Genomic DNA, 14,283 nt, shown 5'->3' on the forward strand with positions numbered 1-14,283 from the left:
AAGATTGGTTAAGGGGAAACAAATTGTCTCAAAACTTACATCAGTATCTCCATCTAACTGGCGAGGATAGTTATTATGAACTTGTCCAGAGCTTATAAAATCCCATCTGCTGACATCGCAGTAGCAATTAATAAGACTGTGACTTTTAAAGTAGTTACTTTCTTCAGATCTCTTAGAGCTAGTCTTTTGTAGTTTGACAGTGCTATTTATTCACACATTCGCTTATGTTACATTATTATTGTTATTATTGTTATTCTTCTTCATCTTATTATTATTGTATGGCATTGTCTGTTTAGAGATACACAAATACAAAGCAAGTTGCAATGAAATGGTCTGTCTACTTCAGGACTATGTCTTGTAAACTGCCCCCACCCAGCGCGCGCAACCTCCCACACACACGCACGCACACACACACACACCATACCCTGTTTTCTGAATAGACTTGTATTGAAAGATTGACATAAAAGTCATCTTTTATACTAAGTCAAACAATACATTGAGCCAGAAAGAAAAAAAAATGAAAGCGGCAGTTACTCAGAGTTTAATAATAGCACTTGTCTACCTGTGTTTTTTTTTTCAACGACAGATATATTTAGACAGCTGTAATATTGCACTGAGCTGGTTTGGTCGAATTGCAAGATTTGACTCATCGTTAAGAGAGTCATCCTTCAAGGGGGAGCACGAAGAAAGGGCCGTGCCAAGAAAAGTGGCTGGACAAGGTCAAACAAACGACTGACCTCTCTTTTGATATCCTGCTAAGAGCACCCATAAGACGAAAGACAAGGGACAGCTAATGATGATAATGTCATCTTTAGCAACTTGTGGGAGGCGTTCTAAAATTGGCACATGGCACAATGTTTTGATGACAATAATAAAATAGAAGTAAAATATTTATTTAAAAGACAACAAAAAAAAAAAAAACAAAAAAAAAACTTCTCTCTGTATGAGCAAATGGTTATGTGGGAGGAATCAGTTACTTAAACGTGAAAAACATTTTAAAAATCTATATGTATAATTCTCTTCATGGCTCAACAGTTGAGACACTAAGATGTAAAGGAAAGATCACTCTTTTATTTCTGCAAGTCGGACTAGAGTTACAACACGAAAAAAATAGAAGGGGGAGGGGGAGAATAAGTAGTATTCACCCGTCACTAAATAGCAGGACTTAACCATTGAGTCCAAGAAGTCATGGAAAGAGAACAAATAATCTACCCTGTATTCACGCGTCACTAAATAGCAGGGCCGGACTCAACCATTGTGGTGTCCTATGCGAAACGGATTTTGCGTGGTCAAGTTTGGGTAGAGATACGGACTAGAGTTACCCCACGAAAAAATAGAAGGGGGAGGGGGAGAATAAGTAGTATTCACCCGTCACTAAAAAGCAGGACTTAACCATTGTGTCCAAGAAGTCATGGAAAGAGAACAAGTAATCTACCCTGTATTCGCCCGTCTTTAAATAGCAGGGCCAGACTCAACCATTGTGGGGTCCTATGCGAAACTGATTTTGCGGGTCAAGTTTGGGTAGAGATAAGGACAATAAGTGAAAATTAAGAGTTTGTATTTAAAAAAATAAATTCGTCTTTGCATTTTATTCATTCTTTAGTATGTACAGAATCCCCCTTCATTAGTTTGAGGCGCGAGAAGCTTCTTTCATCAGATTACACAATGACAGGTATTGCATAATGCCGTTTTTTTTAATCGCGCGTAGGATATGCGTTCTCAATATAGAATGACACCCCAAAATAAATTTTTTGTCTATATATTTCAGGAGATTTTTTATAAGTTTTCAAAAGATTTCAATAATTTCCGGAGATTTCCAGGACTTTTTCGTATATTTTGCAATTTCATAAGATTTCCAGGAGTTTCTAGTAAATCTAGCGGCCGCGGGAAATCTGTTATAAGTTATAAAATGTTTAATTTAATAATTTAGACCTAGAATTAGCTCGCCTTCTATGAAAGTGCGGGTCCCACTGCGGTCGCATAGGTTGCAGAGGCCTAAGGTAGGCCCTGCAAAATAGCGGCGTATGCTACGCCGTGGATCAACTAGTACTTTGAAAAAAAAAACACCACAGAACTTACATTATCCAACTTAAAAAAAAACAAAGAATGAGATTTAAAACTATGAAACGGTCTTCCTTCTATACCACATTTTTTTTCATTCGTTAGTATGATTGAGATGTACGCACAGAATCGCCTTGAACTGGTCATGTATATATATATGGAATTTTTAAACTCAATGTCAATGTCGAATGTCGATGATAAAGTGAAATAATTTGTGTCAAAGTTTTAGATTTTTTTTTTCAACCATGTAAATTAATGTTTGAAATTAAGTATAAATATAAATATCATTGTCATCGACTTTATTCATAAGGAAGTTAAACAAATATTAAACTCTTGGTTGAGTAGGGCCTGTATGCGGAAATACCCCAGACGTAGAGTTCAAGATGGATATTTTCTAGTTTCCTAGTTCTCTAGCCAAATTTACATTTATTTTTCAGTAGAATTCTGCAATGCTAATAGTAGTGCACACACACAAAAATTCCAATACACTTAAAAGAATGAGTTTCTAAGATCCCTATAGTTTGTACTTCGGCGCCACTCAGATCTAACAGTTATCTATTCATAGTAGTTCTCGTCATTAATGTCAATGTCTAATTTCTTATCGACTCAAATGTCAATCTCTAGGAAGTTCCATGTTCGATGAACCACCCGGACTTAATGGAATCCATAGCCTATAGAATTCAATGTTAAAAGGAACATTAACAAATGAACAAAAAAAAACATTACATCATTTTTTGATACTGTTTTATATTCATTTTCTTCAGTAAATCAGTGGACCAAAGCATCCTGTTTGAATTCCTCCCCCCCCCCATTTTTCAGGTGACCAACTTCTTCGCTAGCGTTATGGTTCACATGAATTGTTTTCTCGATACAAAGGGAAATTACCAAGAATGACACGCGCCAATTAGTTTGGAATGTGCATTCGTGTATGTATGTGTGTGTGTGTTTCATAAAGATTTACACTAAAGTATCCAAGGTTGGAACAATGTCATCCACAAGCAGTGTCTCCCCCCCCCCTCTCTCCCTCGTCTATCTAAGGCAGTGTTTCCCAGACTTTTGACCTTTGTGAACCCGTTTTATCATTTTTGTAATATAGACCAGCCTCGCCCCCCCCCCCACTTTAATTTATTAACAGAACATTATAAATGGGTATTTAAAAAAATCAGCATAGTTAATGAGGCGCAACGCATACCCCCCCCCCCGCTCAAAGTCTTCCCGTACCTATGGGGGGTAAGCTACCCCACTTTGGGAAACACTGATCTAAGGGAACGGAAAATTCCGCTACAGTTTGGGATTAGCGGTATCACAGGCTCTGCCATGGTGTAGCACTGTTTGCTGCAAACTCCTGAGTTTTCATCAGGGTGGACTCTCGAAGCCTTTCTCATGTGTGGGTATAGCTGCAAGGCAGCAGAGTTTTCATCAGGGTGGACTCTCGAAGCCTTTCTCATGTCTGGGTATAGCTAGCTACAAGGCAGCAAGTTTTCATCAGGGTGGACTCTCGAAGCCTTTCTCATGTCTGGGTATAGCTAACTGCAAGGCAGCAGAGTTTTCATCAGGGTGGACTCTCGAAGCCTTTCTCATGTCTGGGTATAGCTAGCTGCAAGGCAGCAGAGTTTTCATCAGGGTGGACTCTTGAAGCATTTCTCATGTCTGGGTATAGCTAGCTGCAAGGCAGCAAGTTTTCAGTTCAACATGGTCAGCACAGACACCATAAACTGACTTTTGGCTTATAGTACTATTTATTGAACATGTCGTCAGGTTAGTGAGGGAGAATACAGCAATAACATTTGAATAAAACAAACACAAACTTTAGACTCTGTTAGGTGATTGTGTCATTGCTTTCCGGTTGTAAGGGAATCTGTGGCAGTTTAAGTCTCAAGTGACCGTTTCCTTTCTTAGTAACTCCTCAGGTGACTAAAGAGGCCGATCCTTAATACACAGCTGCACAGTTTGGGCTTCTGTAATCACCAGGTGCTGCTGTACTTTCACCCTTCTTTCTACTTTTGGAATGTAAGCCGTCTGCAAATCCAGGATCCTTCCTTTAGGCTTGCTCTCCATGTGGAAAATAGTGAACACAAAAAATATGCCAAAGAAACTGGCTTCATATTTGTCATAGTAACACACAGTGATGCACAAACTACGTTCAACGGGTCACATTTGGCCATATACGGCTACTCAAAATTCACGGCTGAGGTAAGAAGCGAAGTCGCAGATTGTTCCGTTAGACTAGTAGATTTGTGGAAGTAATGCGTCCCGTCGCAGGGTGAAAACTTAGATATCACCCTGACCGCAAAGGTTTTGGGCACCACAGCTTTAACCAAAATGCTGGAGAATAAAGGAATCAATTTGGTGCTAACAATATGGTCTCACTCGTACAAAGCATTTCTTAGTGTTCCAGTCATCATCTCATGCCACCAGTAGAGGCCATAACGTTGGATGCTTTTTTTTATATTTCTGGCGTTTTTTACAATTCTTTCTATTACCTTACAACTTCTTTATGGCTTCATTTTGCACACCTTCTACTATGCCTAGATTATTAAAATTTGATAAAGTCCAGTGGATTTATACATTCGCTTAAACATAATTGCATGCATTGCACGCAGGCGGCCGACTTTTGGGGGCGGCCAAATCATTATTCCAAGGTGACTTTACAAAAAAATAGTTAAATAAAAAAAATACTTAAATATTTTATATAAATTCTAATTATTCCATTACCATTGAAAACATAAACATTATTCGTACATGAGAAATTCATTCGGAAACTAGAAACCAAAAAAAAAAAAAAAAAAAATAGAGCAACGTACTAGGGATTACCACGTTTTTTTTTCCCCATAGGCGCCTACTCATTTCTGGCCTTGAATTTTCATGGGTTGTAATATATGTTTTAAGTCGAATAGCCAGCACTGTAGTCTGTAAGTAGATCTATTACAGGGAATTAAAAGGTCAATTTGAAAAATATTTTCACTTGGGGGGGGGAGGGCGCTAGTTCCTCTCACGTGGAGGAGGGAGGGCGCAACGTTCTGACAAAAAGGGGTGTTATGGAGCGTGTCTGTTTCCTAGGCGACGGTAAGAAGCGGTTAAGGGATTGATTGGTGGTTACGCAGTGACGATGATGAAATTAGCGTACCTTGTGCAAATGTGAGACAATCTGAATACATGAAAGAGTAAAGACTTTTTTTTTGCTGTGAGCTAGATTTGTTTAAATATCAGTTTATTTCATTACTATTAGATCTAAATTTCATCTCTAGTTTAATCGTGAATAATAACAATTGTATTGAGTTTTTGTTCACAAATAATTTGTTCAAGTTATTTCAAGTTTATTTATTAAAAATATAAAACGCCTACATCGGTTACGTTGCACTAACTGTCCTGGGCTACAAGCCAACAACCAACCAACAACAGGTGGGGGGGGGGGGCGAAAAAAATGTTCAGACCCCTTGCCGACGTGAGCGGAAACCTGCCGTATCTTCAATTCTATCTCCGGGAAGAACTTTTTACAACGCTTAAACATGATAGTGAACTTTCATACACAGCAGTGGTCAATTAATATAGGCTTAAAATAAAACCTAAATATTGTGACTAAGTTTCTTTTCTTTTTTATTACATTCTAAAAAAAATAAAAATAAAAATAAAAAATTCACGGACCTCACTGTGTAAGCTTAAATTCCTCCTCTGGGCTCCAGCCTTTAAAGGGGGCTCGAACGAAAATGTTGTTATCTAGGGAGTCGCCACCCGGGAATGTGCGAAACACTGCCTTACTATGTTTTATTTCAAGTCATTGTCGACTTGTAATTTGGATTATTTACTTTGTTTTAAACTCAAGAAAAATATTCAGCGCTGATTTGCTTCATTTGTTGGATACATTTGTAAGCAATTATGAATCCATGTATGAAAAAGTTGAAAAAGTTCCACTGCTAACGGCTTTTGTATTTCGAGATTTGTGTGGATTGTGTTTTAACATACAATAACAAACAAGTGAACATATCCAAGTTCAGACCATATAACACTGTTGAGCAAAGTTATCGAGATATTGTATATAGATCATGATCATTTCCGCTGTTCATTGTAACATACCCGCCGCAGCTCATCAATTATAATCGTCACAAAAAACAGGAGCATAAGTGAGTAGTCAGAGTGAGATTACATTTTAGTGTCTATCATTAAGAACCAGATTTCTGTAAGTATGTATATCCGAAATTGTTCCTAGTGCATGGTTCATAGTTGTACTTGAGGGATACAACAACGATGCGAATATGAAAGGAAAAAATGGATTTAAATCAAAGGGCACTTTTTAGAAGTGTCCAGCTTAGTGTTAATGGAATTTGTTTCCAATAGAAAGGAAAGGGGGCGGGGCGGCATTTTGAATTAATTTTTAAACCCTCGCGCTGCCCTGAGTAGATTTATACACTCGCTAAAAAAGGATTTTTTTCTCCCTGGTGGGGGAAGAGATAGCGCAGGGTAAAAAAAAGTTCCATTAAAAAAAAACAACAACTGACATTCATTAGTTATTAAGCTGACCAAATAAATCGCCTTTAAAAGTTGTATAAAGGAGGTATTATTTTCAAAAAAATTATAATATAAAATTTTGTTTCTATCTAATGTGAAGAGACTTAAATCTAGATATCTTGTGAAACGTAAGAAGAGTTGGACCTTTTTTTTAAAAATATATCAATGAAATAAGAAGTGTGATTCGGACGCGCTAGACGGATGAATTTCAGCGGTGTGCGAAATGTCAAGTAGTTCCACTAACCTATTTTTTGGGGCCAATGGAGGACAAAGACTGTGACCATAGACATTCTTCTTCTTCTTTTCTTAAAACTGTCAGGTAGAGTTAAGCCTTCAGCTCTTGGAACTCTAGGCCAGCAAAAGTGAGCAAGAGCTCTCTCTCACCGGCCTGAATGAGAACAGTGTACACTGTTCTGTCTGGCGGGTGGGTCAGACTCGTGGCAAGAGGCCGCGTACACTAAGACCCCCGCCATTTTCCTCCTCTATACCAGGCTAACCGTGCGGGACACGCCAATTATGGAACGGCTCCTTGAGGATTGGTCACATTGGCCGAAAAAAAAGAGTTTTATGAAACGAAAATTTGTGACTTGCAAATACTTGCAATTTTGTGTACTTTATTATACAGCATTTATGAGCAGTATAGTTTTGTTTAATCTCTAAGACTGAAGATCATGCAACTTTTCAGAATTCGGAAATCAATAGACAACAATAGATATAAAATCTATTTATGCATGTCTATGACTGTGACAGTTCGGCTTGGGTACAATAACAAAGCGAAACTTGAAACTGTAGAAGAATTATTTACACTCTCTTCCTTCCTCTTACATACTCTCTTTCTTTGTTTCATTTTCATTCTCAGTTTTATAATGTTTCTCTCTCCCCTTTTTCTTCTCTCTTTCAAATTATTTTTATTTTCCGTCTTTCTCTTTCGCTCTATTTCTCTCTCTATCCAATAGGAAAATACCAGAACTATTTTCTGACAATAAACTTTACTAAAGAGAAAAACAAAACGGGAAAAAGAGAGATTTAGGGAATGAGAGAGGGATAGAGAGAGAGAGAGGGAGAGAGAATTTGATAAGGAAATAAAGAAAGAACATTAGATCATGAAAAAGAGAAAGAATGAGAATGAGACTGGGAAAAAGAGAGAGTAGAATTAGGAAAGAAAGACATAGCAAGTCACAGGAAGAACTAAAAGGGAAATAGTATAACAAGTATTGAGAGAGACAATATTTGAGTATGAGCGAAAAATTGAGAGCCAATATGTGTGTGTGTGTTAAGTAGAAAGAGAGAGAAAGAGAGAGAGAAAGAGAGAGAGAGGAGAGAAAGAGAGAGAAAGAGAGAGAGAAAGAGAGAGAGAGAGGAGAGAAAGAGAGAAAGAAAGAGAGAGAGAGAGCAAGAGAAAGAGAGAGAAAGAGAGAGGGAGTGTGATGTTGCTTGTTCAGGCTGTCTTGAAGTCAACCCATTACTCTGCAAGCGTTTGGGTGTAATTGTTCTGGTGTATTACGTGTAGTTGACCAACAAGTCAGACAAAAACAGGCACATCTGTTTTAACTAGTGAAGAGATGTAGTCAACACTGATGAACAATTTCACATAGATTTATTCTGATAAAAGGCCACAGTAGAAGTCTCTGTCACTAAACACGTCGTTACCCTGGAGTATTCTATCGCTAACTGATTTTCCGGTCTCTAACCCAACATATCCCAAACGTCACTAGTCCCGTTCAATATGCGTCCTCTATGGTGCGTCGCTAAATAACTAAACTATAAATAAGGTGTCTAACAGATTCCTCCCCCCCTTGAAAAAAAAATATGTCAATATTTTTCCACTACTGTCAAGTCTTACAAGGGCATTTTCAATTTAAGGGGAAGACAACAAATATAAAATCTTGACATCTTCATCTTGTCTTGACAGTTCCTCATATTCATGTCAATGTTCATAACATTCCAGAATCATCTTCATTAGTACACAGTTCATCATGAAAGAATATGTGGCATCTTATGGGCATGTCATACACATCTCACAAATGTTCTTCACTGGCAGTAATCTGACAAAATACAATATTTCAAAAACAATTATAGACTTTATTTCCACATTCAATAAGTTTTTCCTTACCACCCTTTTATACGCTTCTGTCCATTTTTCTTTTATACTCACCCTTTTCCATAGAACTAACTTTCGTCAATGATATATGAAATGATTCACACAAAAAAAATATCCATACTTACTTTGAAATGCTTAACATCAAATTTACTTATCTCCCTTTTCCATAATATATAAATTGTGCCAATATATTAGTATATAGTACATAATCAATATAATCATAGTTTATTTACAAACTTATTTCATTTCAATGTCATTCTAGACAATAGATCAGCTACAATATTCACAGATCCACTAATAGCTTTCACTTCAAATTTATATTCCTGTAGTGCTAAGAACCATCTATAAACACGACTGTTTTTCATGCTCTTTTGCTGTATATACTGAATAGGTTTATGATCAGTTAATAATATGAATTTCCTTCCTATTAGATAACTCTCTAGCTTAGTAATTACCCATATTACAGCTAAGGCTTCTCTTTCAATGACACTATATTTTTTCTCTGCCTCTGATAATTTTCTACATACATATAATATAGGATGTAAGGTATCATAGTTCTGCATTAGACAACCACCAATAGCATTACCAGATGCATCAGTTGTGACATAAAATATTTTGTCTTTATCAGGTAGTCTTAATATTAATTCATGACTAAAAACATCTTTAATTCTGTCAATAGCTTTCACACATTCCTCATTACAGACTACTTTTTGAGGTTTTCCTTTTTTAAGTAAGTCATTTAATGGATTCACTATTTCTGCTAAGTTCTTTATAAACTTTCTGTAATAATTTACTATTCCTAATATGCTTTTAATTTGTCTTTTTGTTGTAGGTATTTCAATATTAAGTACTTTCTTTAAGTTATCTTCAATAGGGCTAATCATGTTGTTATTTACTTTATGTCCTAAGAAAATTATTTCCTCCAATCCTATTTCTACTTTTTCTGCCTGAATTGTAAGTCCACTTTCTTTTATTATTTTGAACACTTCTTTTACATCTACCAAATGTTCCTCCCAACTATTATTAAAAATACATATGTCATCCAAATAGCAAATAACATTTTCTTTGTTTCCAATTATCATGTTCATCATTCTATTAAATGTGGCAGGTGCATTTACTAATCCAAAACTCATATAATTCCATTGAAAAATACCATATGGTGTTACAAATGCTGTGTAAGGTTTTGCATTTTCTGTTAAAGGTATTTGCCAATAACCTTTAGTTAAATCTAATTTAGTAAAAAATTTTGCTCCATTTAATTTATGTAAAATATCCTCTATATTTGGCATTGGATATGGGTCAAATTCTGTGATGTTGTTAAGTTTCCTATAATCAATACATAACCGTATATCTCCATTCTTCTTTTTGGCTATCACAATTGGTGAAGCATAAGGAGATGTTGATGGTTCAATTATAACTGATTCTAGTAAATTGTCTATTTCCTTTTTTACTTTGTCTTGTAAATGTAGCGGTATTCTATATGGCTTAAGCTTGATAGGTTTTGGGTCTGTTACTTTAATGTCATGTTTAATAATATTTGTTTTTCCTGGTATGCTGGAAAAAATTTCTTTGTATTCCTGTATTATTTTAGTTATATCTTTTGACTTTTCCTTAGTTAAATTATTAAGATTAATCTTTTGCCAAGTTTGATTCTCTTTTGTTTCTATTACAGGTATTTCCTTAATATCATTTTCATTGTGATTTTCATTTGTTATTATCATCAAGCATTCTTCTCTTTCTGAAAATTTATTTTCTATTTCCTCCTGAATGTTTTGTATCAACTCCTCTTCTCTATCATGATACAGTTTCAAATTATTTATGTGATATGTTTTAATTTTCCCATTTATTTCAATTTGATAATTCACATCATTAATTTGTTTTATCACCTTAAATGGACCTTTCCATTGTTTACCAATTTTATTTTTCAGGTCATTTATTAATATTAATACATTGTTTCCTACTTCTAGTGTTTTCAATTGTCTTTTCTTATTTAGATTCTCATGAGCACTTTGTTTGTACTTCTTATTGTTGTTATATGCTTGAGTCCATATTTCTTTCAATTCTGTTGTGATTGTTGTTTCACTGTCATTATTTAATTTATTCTCATTGCCTATTAGATTTTCTTTGAAAACATCTAATTCATCTCTGGGTTTTCTTCCATGTATTATTTCATATGGTGAAAATTGTGTTGCTTCATGGATGTTGTTTCTATGAGCAAATAGTACATAGTTAATGTAATGATCCCATTTGTTCTGATTATTCTGAATTATTTTTGTTAGTGATCTTTTTAGTGAACCACCATACCGTTCACATAAACCGTTACTCTCTGGGTGGTAAACCGAAGAGTATATGTGTTGTATATTATATTGTTTAGTCCATTTCTTAAATTGTTCTGACTTAAACTGAGATCCCTGATCACTCAATATAATTTTAGGTATACCATGTCTTGTAATTACTTTTTGAGTTATGGCATTAATGATATTTTCTGTACTTGTATTTGATAATGGGATTGCTTCTGGGTATCTACTAAACATGTCTATTACTGTTAGAATGTATTTGTTATTATTTTCAGTCTGAATTAAAGGACCTATTAAATAAATAGATACTTTCTGAAATGGTTCTGTAGGTTCATCCATTTCTTGAATGGGTGCTTTATTCACTAGGCTTTTGTTAGATCTCTTTTGACATATGTCACATGAGTTTATGTATTTGTTGATTGTTGCTTTCATTTTAGGCCAAAATACTTGTTTTGACAAATTCCTATAACATTTCTTTACTCCCCTATGTGCTGCTAAATTATTATCATGTGTCATGATTAAAACATCTTTCCAATATTTCTGTGGTAAGACAAATTGTTTTATTTTCTTGTTATCATTACTTGTTTGTCTAAATAATATTTTATTCTCTATACAAAATTTCTCCATTGGATTATTATTGTTTTTATCTGATATTCTTGAATAAATTTTCCCAATAATATTGTCATTCATTTGTTCTAATGCAAATGTGGGTGTTGTTTCTTTTTCACTTTGAGATATTTGTGTTTCAAGACTATTTTGTGTTTCATTTTCTATCTCTCTTTCCTTAACATCTGTATTTTCTATTTGTATTACATTACTGGGTTCTTTTTCTTCATCATTACTTATTACATTTATTGTATTTTCCTGTTTCTCATCTTGTTTATCCATTGATCTTGTTATTACCATACTTGTTATATTTTGTGTTTCTATGTTTTCATGATTTTGTCTTATGCTTTTGTATTTGTTTTGCCAGTCTTCTAATTCTTTTCTTGAACATTCTTTAACTCCTCTTATGTTTCCTACTAACATATCATATCTCATTTCTGGTATTGCAATGCCATCACAATAACCAGTGAAAAATGGAGTTTCAATGTATACCCTTATAGCTTTAAATTCCCTTACAGTGCCATCTGCTAATTCTACTTTCCTAGTAAACCCTTTATACCAATGAGGTTTGACAAATTTAGTTTTTACTGCCAAAGTGTTACAACCTGAATCCCTGATTAATTCCACCGGAATTCTATCTACAAATCCTGGGTACACTGCAAAATTGTTCCTATTTCTTTCCATGAAATATACCCTATCTGTACCTTTATTTTTGTATTCCCTACTGTAACTCCTATTTCTATAATTTCCCCTGTCATTCCTATCTCTACTCCTATACCTACTGTTATTTTGTTCAGTGTATCTATTTCTACTTCCAGACCTACTATTCCCTCTTCTACAGTTAGCTGCTATATGACCTTTTCCTTGACATTTAAAACAGGTTATTTCACTATATTTTCTATTTCCACTATTTGATCTGCTTCTATTTCTACTTCTATCAACATTTTCTTTGGTGTATCCTATTAAATCTACTTTGCTCTTATCCCTATCAGAAAATGGTTTATTTGGATAGGCATTTTTGTATACTCTCATTATCTCTGTTATTTCATCTATAGTTTTTGGGTTTCTTTCTCTAATAAAAGATTGTAATTGAGGATCACATTTATTTACAAAGTTGTCCACTAGAATAAAATTTTTTAATCCCTCGTAAGAGTTTATCACTTTTTCTAATTTTACCCACTTATTGAAAAAATCCTTTTCCATATTAATAGTAGTTTGGGGTTCTATTCCTAATGATGGTATATTGTCAAAGTATTTCTTTCTGAAAGTTGTAGCATTATGACCATAGGCATTCAACAACTCTCTTTTCAAAACTTGATAGCTATCATCAATATGATGGTCATGATTTTGGCATATTGTTAGAGCTTGACCATGAACAAAGTCTATCAGTATTTCAGACCACTCTTCTTCAGGCATATTAAATGTAGACATTTTTGCCTCATATTTTTTCAGAAAATCACCAATGTCATCCTTTTGTTCATCAAAACTTTGTATCTTTCTCTTTAGCCATGTTTGCGAATTAGGGTTGTCTCTTTGTGTGGTAATATTATTTGAGTTATTTGTGTTATTTCCTTGTTCAGTTTGAGCTCTGACTTGTGCTGCATCCAATCTCATCTTCTCCATTTTAGCTTCATGTTCTCTAATTTTTTCTCTCTCTTTGTCTTGCCTTTCTATCTCTTCTTTCTGTCTCTCTATCTCTTGTCTTTTTTCTTCTTTCTGTCTCTCTATCTCTTGTCTTTTTTCTTCTTTCTGTCTCTCCATTTCTTCCCTCACAACTTGCTGTACATAAGCTGCTAAGTCCTTTCCTTTTAACTCCATGGCCTTTCCATCCTGCATAGCTGCTTCCTTAACCTCCTTAAGGTCCACATATGATGATGTAGCCATTGTGTTTTATATTTTATATATATTTTTACTTAGCCTATATTGGTTATGGCTATACTTTAAACTTATTTTATATTTAAGTTTTTACACACTTTTATGCAAGTTTTAAGTGTTATGTCTCTATCTATAGATTTAGTAAATGTGTAAATCTAGTCTGAGTTATATTCAAATCTGTATATTAGATCTAGTATCACACAAATTTAAATCTAGTATATTATAGTATGTATAATAATACCATTTAAATCTATAGTTATCAAGAGCACTATGACTATTAGTATGAATAACTATGATCAATTTTAAAATTTGATGTGACTGAAGTGTCTATAGAGTACTCAGTAGTAGACTTTAAGACTGTCTAGAGTCTAGATCTAGAGAAGAGTAGATTATGGTTCTATTTAACCATACGAAATAAATATGTGTATACAATGTCAAATATATCTTTAACAAGATATATATCTCTAGAATGTACTACCTTCATTCATCTTTCAATTAATAATATTCCAAATTAGAGTCTAGATGATTTAATGTACCAACGAAATGTACAAAAATTTGTGGATCTAAATTTAGTCAGACGACAGTGTTTGACTACATAGCCAGTTTCGGCATTATTCTCATGGCAAAATCATATTTGATTTTAACCGCTCAAACTAAAATTATTTTAGTCTGATTCACAATAAAAGAATACTACCTGTACTCTCTATCATTAAGTGAAAAAAATACAGATCTAATTAAATTAATAAAAAATAAATAATTTAAAATAATATACACAAATGAAATAATAAAATGAGACTATCGCTATGGGTTGGGATATGACAATATGGCACACATTGA

At 34.3% G+C, this 14,283-nt stretch overlaps 1 long non-coding RNA gene across 1 annotated transcript in view; it reads right to left on the bottom strand.

Moving 5' to 3' along the window:
- Positions 1–8,147: 8,147 nt before the first annotated feature.
- The window catches only part of LOC129923194 (uncharacterized), an 8,034-nt gene continuing 1,898 nt past the window's right edge, over positions 8,148–14,283 (bottom strand). Inside the window, exons 1-2 of the long non-coding RNA XR_008775124.1 lie at positions 13,925–14,283; positions 8,148–8,612 (exon numbers count right to left, since the gene is read on the bottom strand). The exon at positions 13,925–14,283 is cut by the window's right edge and continues 1,898 nt beyond it. This is a non-coding gene — a long non-coding RNA (uncharacterized LOC129923194). The remainder of the gene's footprint in view (positions 8,613–13,924) is intronic.

The sequence above is a fragment of the Biomphalaria glabrata genome, chromosome 15 (assembly GCF_947242115.1).
Source record: "Biomphalaria glabrata chromosome 15, xgBioGlab47.1, whole genome shotgun sequence".
NCBI lineage: Eukaryota > Metazoa > Mollusca > Gastropoda > Planorbidae > Biomphalaria > Biomphalaria glabrata.